The sequence below is a fragment of the Musca vetustissima genome, unplaced genomic scaffold (genome assembly GCF_032173495.1).
Source record: "Musca vetustissima isolate MV318-11 ecotype Yass unplaced genomic scaffold, APGP_CSIRO_Mvet_v1 utg8112, whole genome shotgun sequence".
Classification (NCBI taxonomy): domain Eukaryota; kingdom Metazoa; phylum Arthropoda; class Insecta; order Diptera; family Muscidae; genus Musca; species Musca vetustissima.
Genome location: NW_026880569.1, coordinates 48,388 through 66,591, shown reverse-complemented (window position 1 = coordinate 66,591; position 18,204 = coordinate 48,388). Strand labels below are relative to the sequence as shown.

At 35.5% G+C, this 18,204-nt stretch overlaps 1 protein-coding gene across 1 annotated transcript in view; it reads right to left on the bottom strand.

The window, feature by feature from the left end:
• The window catches only part of LOC133326240 (protein similar-like), a 111,639-nt gene that overhangs the window by 58,195 nt on the left and 35,240 nt on the right, over positions 1–18,204 (bottom strand). The window lies entirely within an intron of this gene.

The window sequence follows — 18,204 nt, the reverse complement described above, 5'->3', positions numbered from 1 at the left end:
AATACCAACGTGCGACATCAATATGTCACGTTGCAAAAATGTGTGCAGCAAAATTCTACAGCGATAGCCAGTCATTCCAGTCATTGATCCCAAATTTGATTATGAATTGGGTTCCCCCTCTATCACCACACGTACACCCATCGCTCTAAGCAGCTATCACAGCAGTTACCATCGAGTGAGTAACTTAAATAAATATGTATACGTTTTGTCACTTTCCACAATTGCAAATGGTGAGAGTGCAGCGTGTGTGTCGCGTACATGAATTTGTCACTTAATATTCGGAGCGTTTCAAAACACATCCTTAACCAAATGTTTTCAATGCAATTCATGACGAAGTGACTTGTTGTTAGCACGCCACGTTTTAGTTTGGTGTGAATTTAAAAAAAAAAAATCCTATGGTACATTTGCCAGGACATTCATTCATTTACGCGAATATCCTTATCATTATTCCAATTTCACATTCACGTTTGAAAATGAATGCAATTGAACAATTGCTTAAGGATAATGGAATAACAAAAAGAATGAAGTTTTACATTTGTAAGGGGGAAGGTTTAGCGAACCAAAAATGTCAAAAAGGGATGTAGGTCCTTAACTGCTTCGTATAAGAAATATTATTTTGAAAGATAAGCGGGTATGATAATTTTGGGAGAAATAAGAAAACCAAGTCCAAAAGGACTGTGGAATAAAACCGTTCTAGAGATTGGAGAATTTATTATATATGTTCTTAGGTACTGATGAATTTTTCCTATATTCCTATGGGAATATCACCGATAAAGGATCGCAGACCCTCAGGTCCGAGTTTTTTTCCATAAGAAGAAATACAGACCCTCTGACCGTTGCTTCTTCCTATATGCAAAATTCTACATAACCTCAGATCGGTGATTTTCCTATAGGAAAAAATTCACAGACTTATAGGTCGGTATTTTTTTTCCTATAGGAAAAATTACACAGACAATCTGGTCGTTGTATTCCTATTGGAAAAATTTCGGAGAACCCCAGTTCGAAGTTTTCCTATTGTTAAAATTTAAAAGAATCTCAGTTCGGGGTTTTCTTATAAGAAACAATTCACATACCAACAGGTCGGTGTTTTTTTCTATAAAAAAATTACAGAACCTCAGGTTGGTTTTTTTTCCTATAGGAAAAAATTCACAGACCCATAAGTCGGCGTTTTTTATAGGAAAAAATACACGGATCCTCAGAACGGTGTTTTTTCCTATAGGAAACAACACACATACCCTATGGTGGGTTTTTTTCTCTAGGGAAAAATTCACAGACCCTCAGGTTGGTGTTTTTCCAATAGAAAAAATGCACAGACCCATAAGTCAGGTAGGTGTTTTTCTTATAGGAACAAAATCACAGAACCTCAGGTCGGTGTTTTTCATATAAGAACAAAATTTCGCAAATTTATAAGACATTTCACTGTACCACATGTCGGAGTTTTTTCTTATAGAAAAAAATTTACAGACCCATAAGTCGGTGTTTTTCCTACAAAATCCAAGGACACTCTGGTCTTTGTTTTTTCCTATAGGAAAATATTCACAGACCCTCAGGTCGGTGTTTTTTCTTATAGGAAAAAAATTACAGATCCTCAGGTCGGTGTTTTTTCATATATGAAAAAAATTAACAGACCCATAGTTTTTCCTATAGGGCCTTCACAGGCCCTCAGGTCGGTGTTTTGCTTATAGGAAAAAATTCACAGGCCCTCAGGTCGGTGTTTTTCTTATAGAAAAGAGTTCATAAACTCTCATGTTGATGTTTTTCTCAGATCAGGTCGCTAAGGTCGGGGTCGAATCCTGCCTTTAACCCCTTTATCTTACCAATTTCCCCCGTAACAATTGACAATTGCTTCCCTTGAATAATCTCAACTCTTCATAAAACGTGAGTGTATTAAGTGTCAATGAGTTTCCATATGAATGTGTGTGTGCGTGCATAAAATGTTGTTGTAGTAGTTGTAACATGTAGTAAAACTGCATAATAGTATTTGCTAGTTATAGTTAATCATAAAATTAAATAACTTCGCATTGTAACATTTTCATGCACCATTCGCATACACCCCCATCCAACCAACCGCCCACACGAGATTGGATTGCAACGTAGAACATATCCGCAGGTCATGGAGCGCAACATTTACTGCAGATCATTTATTCCTCCCTCTGTCAAAAGTTAACAAATAATTTCATTATGCCATTCATTCATGTAAGCCAATAAAATTTTATATTCTGTGGATGAGGTTTTTTCCTATTTCGAAGAAGGGAAAGGCGAGTCCATTGCCTTAAATCCCATGAAGTGGGGTGGTTGGTTGCTACCGATGACCTTAAATACAGTATTTTATCCAATGCTCAATAAGCATGAAATCTTAAATTTTTACATTCATGACTTATCTCATTATCGTTCGGAAGATTGCTGCTTTAGATGTTGCTTTGGTTTCTAATTTCCGAAAATTGCAGAATTTTTTGATTGTTTGTTTCGGCGAGAATAAGATTTTACGTTCCGCTTGATGAGAAAAAAACAACAACTTTTAATGTTGATCATCATTTTATGGTCTTTTGAAAATGTTTTAATTTGTTTAATAATTTGTAAGTAGAGAATAATAAAAGTAAAGTAGATGGCCAAACGAATGATTAAAATGGTCAATAATAAATGGTATTGCATACTTTTAGGTAATAAACAAAGATTTCTACAGATTTCTACCCTTCCAACACAACAAATGTTTATGGATTTGTTTCTAATAGGAAACACACCTACCTGTGGGTCTGTGAATTTTTTTCCTATCGGAAAAACACCGAACTGAGGTACTCAGAATTTTTTCCTATAGGAGAAACACCGAACTGAGGTTCTCTGAATTTTTTCCTATAGGAAAAAACACCGAACTGAGGTTCTCTGAATTTTTTCCTATAGGAAAAAACACCGAACTGAGGTTCTCTGAATTTTTTCCTATAGGAAAAAATACCGAACTGAGGTTCTCTGAATTTTTTCCTATAGGAAAAAATACCGAACTGAGGTTCTCTGAATTTTTTCCTATAGGAAAAAATACCGAACTGAGGTTCTCTGAATTTTTTCCTATAGGAAAAAATACCGAACTGAGGTTCTCTGAATTTTTTCCTATAGGAAAAAATACCGAACTGAGGTTCTCTGAATTTTTTCCTATAGGAAAAAACACCGAACTGAGGTTCTCTGAATTTTTTCCTATAGGAAAAAACACCAACCTGGGGTTGGATGAATTTTTTCCTATAGGAAAAAACACCAACCTGGGGTTGGATGAATTTTTTCCTATAGGAAAAAACATCGAACTGAGGTTCTCAGAATTTTTTCCTATAGGAAAAACACCGAACTGAGGTTCTCAGAATTTTTTCCTATAGGAAAAACACCGAACTGAGGTTCTCAGAATTTTTTTCTATAGGAGAAACACCGACCTGCGGGTCTGTGCACTTTTTTCCTATATGAAAAACAACGACCTGTTGTCTGTGAATTTTTTCCTATAGGAAAAACCCCGATCTATGGATCTCAGAGTTGTTTTCCAATAGGCAATTTAACGGTCTAAGGGATTATTCTTCTACTTTCTAAATATTTAACTGTAAATCATTCCCCCTTCAAATTGAACCCGATAATACCTTCTGACAAATTAAGTTTTATTATCACTACAAAGCTTCTTTCTCTCTTCTCTCTAAATTTTTGCCTTCTTCTTCGATGTAATGAACACATTATGGAATAATTGAAATTTAAATGAATATAAATGGACTTCGTCTTGTTCTGCATTGGTAACTTATGAAAGCGGGTTTTCTCACACACAGCATATTTCTTAGTGCATCTTGGCTTAATGGCTACAATGCAGTAACTTCGTCCTTTGGCCAAGGAAAACTCACACACACTTCGCCTTCACCAATTGTGGTTGTATTATATTTCTTATGAGATTATAATTATCTTCCGCTCCAAACTCGGATGTGATATCCATCCCTGTGAAGACATTAAGACTTTGTAAAGCGAAGATGTATACAAATATTTGCATAACTTCGCCAAGAAACTTCGACTTCATTGTTAGTCCTCACAGAGGATGCATAACATCAGCGATATAGTTTTTCATTCCCTGACAAGGAACAGACACGGTATTTGGTTGCATTGTTTGTCGTGTTGTTGCTTGTAGAAATGATTTTCCCGGAAAATTAACGCCTTCTACAATGAGATTACTTAGCATCAGGCCACTACTCTTCTGCAGAGCAGCAACAACTTCGACATGACGGCGAACAAACTTTATAATCTTTAGGTCCTAATAATGAAATTAATGAGATTTGTGTTAATTTTCTGCTTAGTGCATTTCGAAATAGCGCAATGCAGTACCACACGGAGGACGGAGGAAATGCAGGGCGTTGTAGCTGTAGTAATAAGCTTAAGGTAAATCATCATCGTTAAAAGGATTTGTAACGTTGCGCATGAAAGTCGTCCATTAAAATATCATCAGCCGAAAATGAGTTCATTAGCATGAATTCTTATTAGAAGAAATTCTTGCTAATGAGAAAGGGATCGTTGGATATCTTGGAAGAAATTAATTTGTCCTGTTAAATAATTTATTGTTTAAGAAATTAAAAAAAAAATCACAGACACACAGGTCGGTGTGTTGCCTATAGGAAAAAAATTCACAGACCCACAGAGAACCTCAGTTCGGTGTTTTTTCTATAGTAAAAAAAATCTGAGAACCTCAGCTCAGATTTTTCTTCCTATAGGAACAAATTCTGAGAACACCAGTTCGGTGTTTTTCCTGTTGGAAAAATTCACAGACCCACAGATCGGTGTTTTTCCTATGGGAAAAAAATCTGAGAACCTCAGTTCGAGGGTTTTTTCCTATAGGAAAAAATTCTGGGAACCTCAGTTCGGTGTTTTTTTCTGTAGGAAAAAATTCTGAGAACCTCAGTTCGATGTTTTTTTCTGTAGGAAAAAATTCTGAGAACCTCAGTTCGATGTTTTTTTCTGTAGGAAAAAATTCTGAGTACCTCAGTTCGATGTTTTTCCTATAGGAAAATATTTTGAGAACCTCAGTTCGATGTTTTTTTGCCTATAGGAAAAAATTCTGAGAACCTCAGTTCGATGTTTTTTTGCCTATAGGAAAAAATTCTGAGACCCTCAGTTCGATGTTTTTTGCCTATAGGAAAAAATTCTGAGAATCTCAGTTCGATGTTTTTCCTATAGGAAAAAATTCTAAGAACCTCAGTTCGGTGTTTTTTCGTATAGGAAAAAATTCCGAGAAGCTCAGTTCGATGTTTTTCCTATAGGAAAAAATTCTGAGAACCTCCGTTCGATGTTTTTCATATGAGAAAAAATTCTGAGAACCTCAGTTCGATGTTTTTCCTATAGGAAAAAATTCTGAGATCCTTAGTTTGATGTTTTTCCTATAGGAAAAAATTTCGGAGAACCTCAGTTCGGTGTTTTTCCTATAGGAAAAAAATCTGAGAACCTCAGTTCGATGTTTTTCCTATAGGAAAAAATTCTGAGATCTTCAGTTCGATTTTTTTTTCATATAGGAACAAATTCTGAGAACCTCAGTTCGGTGTTTTTTCGTATAGGAAAAAATTCCGAGAACCTCCGTTCGATGTTTTTTCGTATAGGAAAAAATTCCGAGAACCTCAGTTCGATGTTTTTCCTATAGGATAGGAAAAAATTCCGAAAACCTCAGTTAGGAAAAAATTCCGAGAGCCTCATTTCGATGTTTTTTATGTAAGAAAAAACTCTAAGAACCTCGGTTCGGTGTGTTTCTTTCTTATAGGAAAAATTCCACAGACCCTCAGACTACAGTTTTCCTATAAGAAAAAACATTATCCCGATGTTCTTCATTCTGATGCTAATGTCCTGATGCATTTTAAACGATTTACTAGATAACCAATCCTTTTAACTCTATTTTACCATTTCGTACAAATGCATATTTCTCCAGCGCTTATCTTTTGAGCAAATGACTGGAATATGTGCAATGTTTATTTCCATTTGGTTCAGCGGGTGTTATTCATTGCCTGGAATGGAAGAACGTTTGCTTCTTGATGCGTTCATTGTCATAGCATTTCCAAGTTATTCAACTTTCAACTTTTAACCGAAAACATGATTTTGAAAAAAAACTCTGGACCATTGGTTAACTTTGAGGAAGTATTCCTGCAAAATGTTTCATGACTAAGGGAGAAGGGATGGAGATACTGGCACAGGAAATGCATTTCTTTGCATTTTGTATTGCTTCTGCTTAACCATTTGTTTAGAATAAGTTTTTGGTATTTGTTGTGGGGAGGGAGCGGAAAGGAAGGGTGGAAACATTTCTAGCCGGATGTTGCAACATTGCCAATTGTTTTGAGGTTCTTCGAGACTCCTTCCATGTTAGTTCGCATCTCTACTTCTTTTTCGTTTTCCTCTTTTTTTGTCCTCTTGTTGTGGCATTTTTCTACGTGGTAAAATTTGTGGACATTTTTGCCAGTTTGTATTTCTACATTCCTGACAAATAAAACGGAACGTTTACTTAACTTGACAATGGCCAACAATGTCGGAAAAATGGAAACAAGTGTCATATACGTGAGATACTTCAAGTGTCATTGGGACAGAGACATTTTTTGTTTTGGAATGGAACCGAATTTAAAGACTATGAGAAAAATATTTGGATTCTAAGGATAAAACTGTTAAAAGCTTATAAGACCGTCAAGTAGTTGTTTGTCAAATAGGAAAATACCATATACATTCAAATCTAAGTTTTTCCTATAGGAAAAATTCTAGTGATCCTCATGGCTGTGTTTTTCACATAGGAAATATTCCAAAGAACCTCAGGTCGATGTTTTTCATATCAGGTTGGTGTTCTTTATATAGGAAATATTCCAACGGCCTTCAGATTGGTGTTTTACCTGTAGGAATCCAGAGGCCCTGAAGTCTGTATTTTTACTATAGGATAAATTAAAAAACCCTAAGGTCGATATTTTTCATATATGAAAATTTGCAGAGAATCAGATCGGTTTTTTTCCAGTAGTAAAAATTCCAGAGACCCTTAGGTCGGTGGTTTTCCTATAGAAACAATTTCAAAGATCCTCAGTACAACGATTATCGTTAAAAATATCCAGAATCTTTACACTATATTTTTTCTATTCGGAAGATTTCACAGACCCTCAGTCCGCCGTTTTTTCTATAGTATAATTTTCACAGATCCTCATCTCTGTGTTTTTCCTACAGGGATAATTTCACAGGCCCTAAGGTCGGCGTTTTTGCTAAAAGAACAATTCTACAGACCCTCCGATCGGTGTTATTCATAAAAAAATTAACCAGTCCCTTTTGTCGGTGTTATTTATATAGGAAATTTTCATAGGACCACATGTAGTCGTGAGGTTTACAAAGACTTGAATTAAAAATTCCCAAAACAATTGAGGCTGAATTTGTCCTTTTCTGAAAATCGAGCTGTGTTACTATTACATACTTCAAACTAAAGTGTGGTAGGGAGTTACGAATAGTTTACGTACGAAAACATATTGCACTTTGTATACAAATCTACTATTATACTTTGGGTTGCTATTGCAACAGGAAAATGCAAATAGAAAAAATAGTTACGAAAATGCAAACACACAACAATGAAATAGAAACGGAAGTAGTTTTTTGAACTTCCTGCATGCCAATGACATGACCAAGCAGCAGTGGCAGCAGTCATTGCCACATGCAGCAGAACACCCAACGACGCTGATGATGGAGCATGGAGTAGTAGTGGTTGGATGAAAGCATTCAGTGCTGAAAGAATCCTGTCGGTACATCATATTGTGAATAATGTTTATGCTTGTCAAGTTTTTTTTTTTTGTTCTGACTATTGAAAGTTCTTATCAATATCTTTCAATAGATTTTTTCCAAAAGATGAAGAATGTTTTTGGGTCCTTTTTTAGCATAACTACAGTCTTGCGTTTATGCACTTCTATTTAGTTTGTTTGACAGACAGTATTTATGGCCTCATAATTTCTGTCAGGAATCTGTCAAATATGAAGAAAATTTTTGTATTTTATGTTGGAAATTTGAGAAAATTGTGGAATAGGACATTTTCTAGTTACATATGTACATCAGAGAAGAGAAAGTTTGTTTGGATGCAGTGTCCCGACGGATGGTCGAATTTCTTAAAAAAAAAAAAATCGATCTGAGGGTCTGTGAAAATTTTCCACACCTACCACAGGGTCTGTTGATTTTTTTTTATAAAAAAAACAACTGTTCTGAGATGTTGTACCTAAAAAAAAATTACAGTGATAGGGACCTGTGCATTTTTTATATGAAACCCCAGACCGGAGGTTCTGTGGAATTGTTTCTATAGGAAAAATACATTCACGGGGTTTTCTTGTAGGGGCCAGTCATGAGCTTCTGTGAAAAATTTCCTTTAGGGAAACCCCTACTCCTGAGGATTTTTTTTCCTAAGAAAAACCACCGAGCTAAGGATGAATGCAATTTTTCTTATAGGATGGTCTGTCTGTGAAATTGTTCCTTTAGAAAAACCCGTCCTAAGGGTCTGTGGAATTTATCCTAACGGTAAAAACCATGGAAAAGAAGTTTTCAAGGTCTGTGAATTTGTTCATGTGGGAAAATCAATAGATAAGTAGAACTATGTATATGTTTTCCTACACGAAGAATACAAACCTGAGGGTCATTTGAAATTTTCTTAAAAGAAAAACTGCGTAATGCAGGACTGTAATTATACCATACACAACTATGTTGTAAACGTATTATAGTTTTGTGTGGCTTCAAGTCTTTGTAACGTCGCGAAATATAGATCTCATATTCCGACCAGCTCAGTCGATCTAACATGTGTGTCCGTCCGCCCGTCTGTCCATTTTAATTTGTAAACACGATACAGCCCACCGTTATGGACCAATCGTTACGAGATTGGATCAGATGGATCAGAAACTTTATTTTTGTCTGTCGCTCTAGAAGCCACAATTAGGACCTGAACATCACGAAATTTAGCACAGAGAAAGTGGTCTGACCATAGAATACGCATGACTAAATTGATACCGATTATATTGTTTAATATACTCGGATGTGGGAGTTATATGTAAATAATTATAGAGATTTGCTTATTCTGATTACCGCTGATCGATTTGCACGAAATTTCCTGTTATAACCACAAACGACTCCTATAATTTTGGAGATCAACAGATGATATTTAGGGGATGAAATGGACCAAAATCATAATTTTTGTGTATTTTTAAAGCCGCTATATAATAATAATAAACCGAACATTACAACACATCACATGGAGAAGGCCAACTAATTAGAATGCCTGTTTTGATCGGTCAATATTCAGCGGGTCTAATAGACCAATACTTTTCTCTGTAAATTGATAAAATTTTGATCTTATGGCACCGGGAAAAATATTCCGAAAACAGTCAGGGTAAGAAAGTGGGTGCAAATATTGCGAAATATTGCTAAGGCTGGGGATATAGATCCGCAGAGAGTTAGAGTTCCGCGATAGTTGTGTATTATATGGTTGGCCCCGTGCAACGTATATTATGAAAATAGAAGTCTTCTAGATAACCACAGACTCTTCCAGAAGTCGGCAATATAGTATGACTTCCAGACGCTCTCGGAGAGGGTTCTATAAAAGAAGAGTGGGGTATCCATGTAGTGAAGTTCTTGGAATGGCTCCTTGAAAAGATCTCAAGAGCCTTTCATCCTAGACTTATTTTTTATTAGTAATGGTTTCTTGAGGAACTGAATACTTTTTGTTATAGAAAAATATCTTTTTGAGTGCCTGTGGGTCTTACCCTGTAGCGGGAAACACCGCTACGCTGACAGAATCCTCTTCATAGAAAAGGCCCAAAAAGAAAATACCAGAAGATATTTTATATTAAAATTAAAATAACTCCATTACAGATTATCCTTCAGGTTGGCTTTTTGTGGAAATATATAATACTCTCAGAAGGTTATCTATAAAATGCAGGAAGACCCATCGTTTCCAAGGACCTTCTTAAGATCTTTTTTGTAATCTACAGCTACAAGACCTTTTGGATCGTTCTACAAATCTTCTAAGTTAATATACGTATAGAAGATCCTGTATTGGTCTTCAAATCTATAGAATGTCAATATAAGATCTATAGAAGAGGAATTTCCTTAGAATACTTTCTCATTCCATTTTAATTTTTTTTATCTCGTATGATGACAACATGTCCTTTTTAGTTTTTGAAAAAGAAAAAAAAAACAAAAATTCGATAATCTCGTTTTTACGATTGTCTACAGTTTCATTTTTTGTTTCACGCTAACGTTCACACACTTGGACATAGTTGAAGTCCTTCTTTTTGTTTAAGGGGACCCCCCCATTCTCGGTGTCAAAATTTTTGTTGATATAATTCGAATCTACACTGATTAAGGAATGTGTCTACAAAATTTCAAGTGAAAATCTCAAGAAGTCTTGAAGATATATCCGATTTATTGTATCAACATTAAGTGACGGCTAAAGGGCTTCTCAAACTTTAAACGCGTTTTACTCTAAACATTTTTTTGTGAATGGCGGGCACGATAACTCAAAAACCAATAATCCAATCGGTTCCAAATTTTGCAGCGTTTCTCTGAGAGTGTATAGCTCTCGTATGAACTAGGATAAAGCCAATCGGTGAAGATCTTCCCTATTATTTAACATGGTTTTTGGTAAAAAATCGGCGATTTTCCAAAAAAAAAAAATCAAAGGTCCACCATTTTGTTAATTTTAGAGCGAAGTCAATAATCCTAGTTCATACGAGAGCCAGACATGTCCTCTTTCTAACACAGTTGGAATTTTCGGATTCCGATGTTCCAGTGAGGAGTTATCATGCCCGCCATCGAAAATGTGGTCTTTTCTTTGCACCCAAAAAACAACAACAACAAATGTTTGTAAATTATTTTTCTTCCTTTTTAAATCCTCAAATATATATGTGCCAAGTTACAAACCTTAACAAGCATTGGTATTCATTTACCAGCCCATTTAAAATCTTAAAAATAAAAAATCGAGAATGGGGGGGGTTCCCTTAATGGTGTTTATAGCTGAACAAAATCATCGTCATGTTGTCTGTATTACTGAGGAGCTGGCCATAAAAAGGAAGCCACAACCGGCAACCGACTTTTATTGCAGTACACTGTTTGTATGCTGTCCATCCTATGGTCAGTCTGAGTCAACAAGCTAAAAAAATATAATGGTTCCGCGGCTAACTGACTGAAGAAGGACACTTAAAATGCAACGCATGCTAAGGAAATAAAATAAGCTCATTGTAACCAATTCTACTCACACTCTCTGGGAAAAAAAACGATATTTCCATTCACCAGGAAAGAGTGGCCACAAAGAATAAGGCCAATTGTAAGAGTTGAAAATAAAAATATATGTACGTATGTATTTTTATTAGCCCCCAAATGGTTTTGACTTTTTCAAGATTTCGGGAAAAAAAATAATCACATATGATGGCTACACAGTTTTTGAATTCTGTCAGCTTGGAGGATGTATGGACACAGATTGTTGCTGTTAAACATCATGTCTAACAGAATAATCTGAGATCCTATGTCTGCACATGCAGAGCAAGACCTTTGGTCAACTGCTATTTATTTGAAGATTTTTGGGGAAAATGCACATTGTCCTCCGGGTTTTTATGACATTCCACCAAGCAACTTTTGTGCATTTTATTGTTACACAGAATGGTAAGTTTTTAAATGTAATTTTTTACATTATTTTTTACATTTAACAAAATAGAAGTATGATGCAGAGAGTTGTGAGCGAACTTTTATTATGTTATTATTCAATTCAAAAGAAAATCAAATTTACATTCTCAGTTTATTTTCTTTCTAGAAGTATCTGAATAATTTGTATTTTATGCATGAAAATATTTTTTTTAGTATATTATTATTGTTGTCCATAAAGATTTTTTTCTCTTATGGCACTTTGTTATTTTTATGTTTGTTTTTTTTTTTTATTAACTTGTTCCCTTTTTATAATTTTTATATAAAGTTTTCTAATATTTCTTTTTTTTATTTTGATATCGTTCTTTCGAGTATATTTTTATACAATATTGATGTATTGCAAAGATAATAGTGGACGCTAAATGCGCATAGAGAAGGAGAATAAACGAATATGATTCCCGCTGTCGATATGACCAATCCCGCAGAAGCTTAATCAATTACTGTGAGGTTATTCATAACAAAGTAATTTAAAAATATCATTCACAAAGCTTAAATGTTTTACAGAAAGAGGACCTCCTTCATATAATAAAGACTTCAAGATATTTTTTAGATCAACTATTAAAAAAAAAATTATAAAGAAAATAATGTTTCCCGATGGAAAGAGACTGGCGTAAGTAAATAAGATGATTATGCCCAGTATTATAGCTGCCATGAAACGAGAAATGAATTTGACTGCGGATTTATGGTTAATAGGAGAATAAAAGACCTCGTCTCCAGATTCACTACAGTAGATGAGCGAATTTCTATAATCCGTATAAAAGCGAAGTTCTTCTACATCAGTCTCATTTGTGTCCATGCTCCGACGGAAGACAAAGACGAACAGACCATAACATATGACCGCTGCCCTGGCCATGACATTAAAATGTTGCTAGGAGATTTTAGTGCAAAAATCGGAATGGAAAATATCTTTGGCCCCATCGTCGGAAAATTCAGTCTTCTTGAAGAAACATCCGACAACGACATGGGGTTGATTGACTTCGCGGCAGCAAAAATCATGATAGTTAGCAGCACCAGATTCAAGCATCACGATATACACACGATAACCTGGATTTCCCCCCTGATCAAGCAACAAGAAATCAAATTGATCTTGTTGTGATAGACGGAAGGCATTCATTCAGTGTTTTAGACGTTCGATCGATACGAGGAGCGAATATCGATTCAGGCCACAACCTCGTAGCAGCCAAGGTTCGCACTCGTCTTAATGTAGCAGTAAAGGTGCGATCTAACACAACACAGAAACTCGACGTCAAAAAGCTGCAAACACAACTTACCCGCCTGCTTGACGAAAGCACTCCTTGTCCCGATAATAGTATAGAAGCACAATGGCAATGTATTACCCACTCCCTACAAACTGCAACAAAAGCAACCCTTGGGTACCAAAACCACCATCAAGAAACCCGTGCTACGATCAGGAGTATCGTAATGCTACTGAGGCAGCGTATAGGCAACCTTGCAGACAGTAGCAACACGTAATGCGACGGAGAATTGTCGAGAGAAAAGGAGAGAAAAGAAACGTATTTTTCGGAAAAAAGGAAGAAAGAACAAAAAAAACGTGAGCGTGAGCAAATCGAGATGCACAGGAGTAAGAATGAAGTCCGGAAATGTTACCAACGAGTAAAACATTAAACCCGAAGGCATTGGTGCAGGCATATCCTCCTGTAGATATGAAGACGGATACCTGGTGACATATACAGATAGCGAGTTGAGGATCGGGAAGGAGTAGTATTAAAAGCTTCTGATATCAAATAGTGCCGGTGAATAAGATATATCAGAGCCAATAAGAAATGACGGTATAGATTTTTTATTACCTAGTCAAGATGAGGTCAGAGTAGCAATTAATCGTCTGAAGAACTATAAAGCAGCAGGTGCGGATGGATTACCAGCCGAACAATTCAAGACCGGTGGTCAGATGCTGGTCAGGAGCATGTGCCAGCAGATTAATACAATTTGGCTAGAGGAATGCGTGGCCAATGTTTGGAACCTCAGCATCCTGTGTCCCTCGCACAAAAAAGGAGACAAGACGATATGTGCCAACTGTAGAGGAATAAGTCGCCTTCCCATCGCATATAAAGTCCTATCCAGCGTGCTGTATGAACGACGAAGCCAATGATCAATGACATTATTGTACCATAAAAATGCGGCTTCAGGCCTGGCAAATCCACCATTGACCAGATTTTCACATTGCGCCAAATACTGGAAAAAAATCCACGAAAACCACATCGACACTTTCCCTATCCCTATCCTGTAAAATTAATACGGCTATGCGGGATAATTTTAGGTGGCACAAGTTCAGCCGTTTATAGTCGAAAAGGACCTCTCGGAGCCCTTCAATACCGAACGAGGATTCAGACAAGGTGACAGTTTGTCGTGTGACCTGTTTAACATCCTGGCAAAGGTGAACAGAAATAACACTCCATGGTTCCATGAACAGAAATAACACTCCATGACCAGAAGACTTGGACCAACTGAGAACTTAAGGGAACCCCACCCATTCTCGATTTTAATTTTTTAAGATTTACAATGGGCTGGTAAATCAATACCAATGCTTGTTAAGGTTTGTAACTTTGCACATATATATTTGAAGATTTAAAAGAGAAGAAAAATAATTAAAAAAAATGTTATTGTTTTGTTGTTGTTTTTTGTAATTAAAGAAAAGTCCTTATTTTTGATGGCGGGCATGATAGCTCCTCACTGGAACATCGGAATCCGAAAATTCCAACGGTGTTAGAAAGAGTACATGTCTGGCTCTCGTATGTACTAGGATTGTTGACTTCGCTCTAAAATTAACAAAATGGCGGACCTTTGAAAAAATATTTTTGGAAAATCGCCGATTTTTGACCAAAAACCAAGTTACAAAAATAAGGAAGATCTTCACCGATTGGCTTTATCCTAGTTCATACGATAGCTATACACTCACAGAGAAACGTGTAAAAATTTGAAATCGATTGGGTTATTAGTTTTTGAGTTATCGTGCCCGCCATTCGCAAAAGAGAAAAACGCGTTTAAAGTTTGAGAAGCCCTTTAGCCGTCACTTGATGCTGACACAATAAATCTGCTATATCTTCAAGAGTTCTTGAGATTTTCAATTGAAATTTTGTAGAGACATTCTTGAATTGGCGTAGAATCGTATTAAATCAAAAAAAAATTTGACCCCGAGAATGGGGGGGTTCCCTTAAAAACTACAGCTTCGAAGTAGATAAAGATTTTAAATACTTCGGTACCGCCATAAATAAAACTAATAACATTAGGTTTGAAATCCCGAGGAGAATAGTGTTGGCCAACAGATGCTACTATGGTCTGAGTAAGCAACTCAAAAGCAAGGTCACCTCCCGCCAGACCAAACTCACACTCTACAAGACGTTGATACTACCCGTGCTGTTGTATGGATATGAAGCATGGGTACTTGGACAAGCAGATGAGGCAGCTCTTGTAGTGTTTGAGAGAAAAATACTCCGGAAGATATATGTGCCGATCTGCATCGAACCATGATCTATACCATATATTCTCGGACATCGACATATTCAGATGGATCGAGCTGCAGCAACTACGTTGGCTAGGTCATGTTGTGAGAATGGATGAGGATGCCCCAGCTCAAGAGGCATATTAAAGCGAACCAGCTGATGGTTCACGCAGAAGGGAAAGGCCACGAATCCGATGGAAAGATCAAGTGGAAGACAACATCTCGGAAAATGGTCTATCAAATTGGATTAGATGCGCACAAGACCGACGCGCTTGGAAATATTTTTTAAGCTCGGCTTATGGAACAACTGTTCTGTCATAAGCCAGCTTAGTAAGTAAGTATCTTAGCCATTGCTACTTCCAAAAATAAATATTTTGAGGAAATGTATGCCTTTGAAAATTATGAAATCTACGGATTCAGCCTTGAAAATATTTATATTGGCTTTAAAAATATTTAAAAATCTACGCCTTAGATGGGCCTTGAAAAAAACTTTCTATAAAAAATACGCTTAGATAGGCCTTGAAAAACTGTTCTTTAAAATGATGGCTTAGATAGGATGGAGAAAAACTATTCTTTTAAAATCTACGCCTTATATAGGCCTTGAAAAAATATACGGCTCATATAGCATTGAAAAAACTATTCTTTAAAAAACAACGCCTTGGATAGGCTTAGAAAAAAATATTCTTTTAAAATCTATTCCTTATACAGGCCTTTAGATTTTATAGAGGTAATAATTCGTATATTGTCTGAATTCCTTCTATATTCTCAAAATTTCTCTCGGACTCCATTGACATAAAACCTTCCTTCCCCTGATTCACTTTAACAAATGCAATTCACTCATTACCTCCTTCAATTTCTATTTAAATTATAATTACCTCTAGAATGCCTTACTAATTGCCACTGTCATTATTACCAGTCTGTCAGTCTCCCTTCCTCTCTTCAAACAATGAATGAAACGCATTGTGTAATGAAATGAAATTGACCAATGAGAAAGAACAAATGCTCCTTCCCGAAGTGGTGAGGACTAGTAAATGTCCTTTGACATTAAATTTTATTACTTGCAATGAGAAAATTTTTGCTGACAATGGCGCTTTTCAAATGGCTAAATATTTTCATTACTGGTCTTGTAGTTTTTTTTTTTTTTTTTTTTAAAAAAGAACAACGCAATATTACAATTATTATTGTAGATTAGTTGTCGTTGTTGTTCGGTAGTCAGAGTAGTAGTTTTTATATTGCGTGCAATTATTTGTTGTCTTTGTATCCGCAAAATATCTTCGAGGGGATTCAGAAAATGTAAGGGTGTTAGAATTCCTACTCGTTACTCCCTATTTTTTTATTATTGTATATATTTATTTTTATTTTCCTGTAGGTAGTCTATCTGCATTTATTACAGTTTGTTTGTAATATTTGAATAGTTTAATGACACCTTGTTGTTTTTTTGTTTTGTTTGAAGGTAGGTGTTAGCTACCTTTTTTATAGTCCACGGACCGACAGAACGATGAGTAGCAACTTTGGTCGTTTTCAGTTTATTTTCATTTTTGATATTTATGAAGTTGTGCATTTTTTATTACATCGCCTCTACAGAAGCATGAGAAACTTTTGTTTTTATGGACTAGACATGAAGGCAAAAAAACGATTATTATTACCGTTAGCGTACTCATCCGGACAACACGTGCAATAATTGTGTTATAAAACGTTTAGTTTGGTGGGAGGGTATATTTACTTAGAGTACCTTCGTTTAACGAATCTAAACATGATCGACACGAATATATATACTCTTAAATCTTAACCTTAATAGATAAAAAAATCTACGCCTTAGATAGGCCTTAAAAAAAGTATTCTTTAAAAATCTACGCCAAAGATAGGTCTGTGAAAAACTGTTAAAAACAGCCAAAGGTAGGTCAGGAAAAAACTGTAGGCCTTGAAAAACCATTCTTTAAAAATCTAAGCCTTAGATAGTGTTTGAAAAAACTATTCTCTCAAATCTGCACTTTAGATAGGCCTTGAAAAACTATTCTTTAAAAATCTACGCCTTAGATAGGCCTAGAAAAAAATTAACTATTCTTTAAAAATCTACACCTTAGATAGGCCTTGAAAAAAATATTATTTTCTTTAAAAAACTATTCTTTAAAAATCTACGCCTTAGATAGGCCTTGAAAAAAAATATTCTTTTCTTTAACTATTCTTTAAAAATCTACGCCTTAGAGAGGCCTTGAAAAAAAAAATATTCTTTTCTTTAACTATTCTTTAAAAATCTACGCCTTAGAGAGGCCTTAAAAAAAAATATTCTTTTCTTGAAAAAAGTATTCTTTAAAAAATACGGCTTAGATAGGCCTTGAAAAACTATCCTTGAAAAAATATATTTGAAAAATCTACGCCTTAGATAGGCCTTGAAATAAACTATCCTTAAAAATATAATTTTAAAAGCCTACGCCTTATATTGGGCCTAGAAAAAATATAGTTTAAAAATTTACGCTTTAGATAGGTTTCGTAAAAACTATCCTTGAAAAAATATACTTTAAAAATCTACTGCTTAGACCTTGAAGAAACTATTCTATAAAAATCTACGGCTTAGGTCTTGAAGAAACTATTCTATAAAAATCTACGTCTTAGATATGCCCTGAAAAAAAATCCTTTTAAATCTACGTCTTATATAAAAATCTACGCAATTGTTTTAGTTTTCCCATCCTATCCACTGATTCCGTCTACATTTCTCCCAACTATTCATTAAATTTCAAACATAAAACATACGAAGGACACATGAACGAACTTTCAAAAACAAAATAAAAATCATTGCTATCATCATCAAAGATGGACACCGTAATGCAATCATTAACGTGGATATATCCCAAAACGAGCAATGCAATTTCCTTTGGTGTATAAATATGCGTGTGACAAAACTAATTATGAGCAATAAGCTAAGCATCGGGACAGAAAGAAGGAACGGAAGCACAAGGATAGTAATGGGACAATAGACAATCACAGTGTCTGGATGATTTTAAGTCAGTTGATGTTAAGTTGCATTAATATGCTCTCGTTGAAGACATTATTAGCAACAAAGTGGA